At 30.2% G+C, this 1,565-nt stretch overlaps 1 long non-coding RNA gene across 1 annotated transcript; it reads right to left on the reverse strand.

The window, feature by feature from the left end:
• Positions 1-732: 732 nt before the first annotated feature.
• On the reverse strand, positions 733-1,043 carry LOC109592575 (uncharacterized). Its single transcript, XR_002190424.1, has 3 exons — positions 998-1,043; positions 842-929; positions 733-786 (listed from the first exon to the last, which is right to left on the reverse strand). It is a non-coding gene; the product is annotated as an uncharacterized LOC109592575 (long non-coding RNA).
• Between the last annotated feature and the right edge of the window lie 522 nt (positions 1,044-1,565).

Below are 1,565 nucleotides of genomic sequence, written 5' to 3' on the forward strand. Positions count from 1 at the left end.
AAAGATAGAAAGGACAATAGATACACATGTAAACAAGCATCTCAAATTAAAATAGATTAGTACTTACATACTATTGTGTTGTAAAGAATAGTTTGTGTATCACAGATGAACGAACGAAATTAAAGATAGAAAGGACAATGAATACACATTTAAACAAGCATTTCAAATTAAAATAAATTAGCACTTACTTCCTATTGTGTTAAAAACAAGAGATTGTGTATCACAGATGAACGAAGGAAATTAAAGATAGAAAGGACAATAAATACACATGTAAACAAGCATCTCAAATTAAAATAGATTAGTACTTACTTCCTATTGTGTTGCAAGGAAGAGTTTGTGTATCACAGATGAACGAAGGAAATTAAAGATAGAAAGGACAATAAATACACATGTAAACAAGCATCTCAAATTAAAATAGATTAGTACTTACTGCCTATTGTGTTGCAAAGAAGAGTTTGTGTATCACAGATGAACGAAGGAAATTAAAGATAGAAAGGACAATAAATACACATGTAAACAAGCATCTCAAATTAAAATAGATTAGTACTTACCCGCTATTGTGTTTGAAAAAAAGAGTTTGTGTATCACAGATCAACAAAGGAAATTAAAGATAGAAAGGACAATATATACACATGTAAACAAGCATCTCAAATTAAAATAGATTAGTACTTACTTCCTATTGTGTTGTAAAGAAGAGTTTGTGTTTTTAGTATCATAGGCAGATTAATAAAAATGAACGAGTATAATACTGATATTATTTTTAGGACTAGATCTATTTACCTTTTCCTGTAAATCAAGAGTAATAGTCTAATTATTATTATTTATAATAAATTTTATGTACCATGAGTTGATTTAGTCCACTTCAGAAAATGACAACTTTTCAGGTTACTTCCTGTCATCCATGATCCAGTCCACTCCACCCCTTTTCTCTGTTATATTTAAGAATTGTAATCTATCATTGATTTATACAATAAATCTAATCTATCATTGATTATACCAAATCTATTAGATTAGCTTTATATTAACATTCTGCATTCTTTTTCTTCACAATAAATAAGCTTAAGCCCAACATACACTATGCAACATTTGTTGCAAACAAAATGTTGCAACTTGTTGCATGCAACACAGTTTATACAGGAGTCAATGGAGCTTGCTGCATTTTGCATGAAATAGGAAACAGTTCTATTTCATGCAACATGTTGCAAGCTCCATTGACTCCTATATAAACTGTGTTGCATGCAACATTTTGTTTGCAACAAATGTTGCATAGTGTATGTTGGGCTTTAGTCATACACTGAATTAAACTCAATTGCTGATAAAATCAATCAGAGGCAGGATCTACTAGTTGCTCATAAGTAAAATTGGCAAATGACAAAATCAACAACAACCATGAATGACATCAACACAAACTAATAAAGAATCCATCATTACAGATCATTACATTATTATATAGAATATGCAGAGAACTGAATTGTTGCACTCACTTCCCTCTTGTTCTAATAGAAACATGTAGGGACATCACAGAACTCATAAATATTCCACACAATCTGAGCTTGTATTGCATA

Source organism: Amphimedon queenslandica, unplaced genomic scaffold, assembly GCF_000090795.2.
Source record: "Amphimedon queenslandica unplaced genomic scaffold, v1.1 AMPQUscaffold_4702_Cont23320, whole genome shotgun sequence".
In the NCBI taxonomy this organism is placed as follows: Eukaryota; Metazoa; Porifera; class Demospongiae; order Haplosclerida; family Niphatidae; genus Amphimedon; species Amphimedon queenslandica.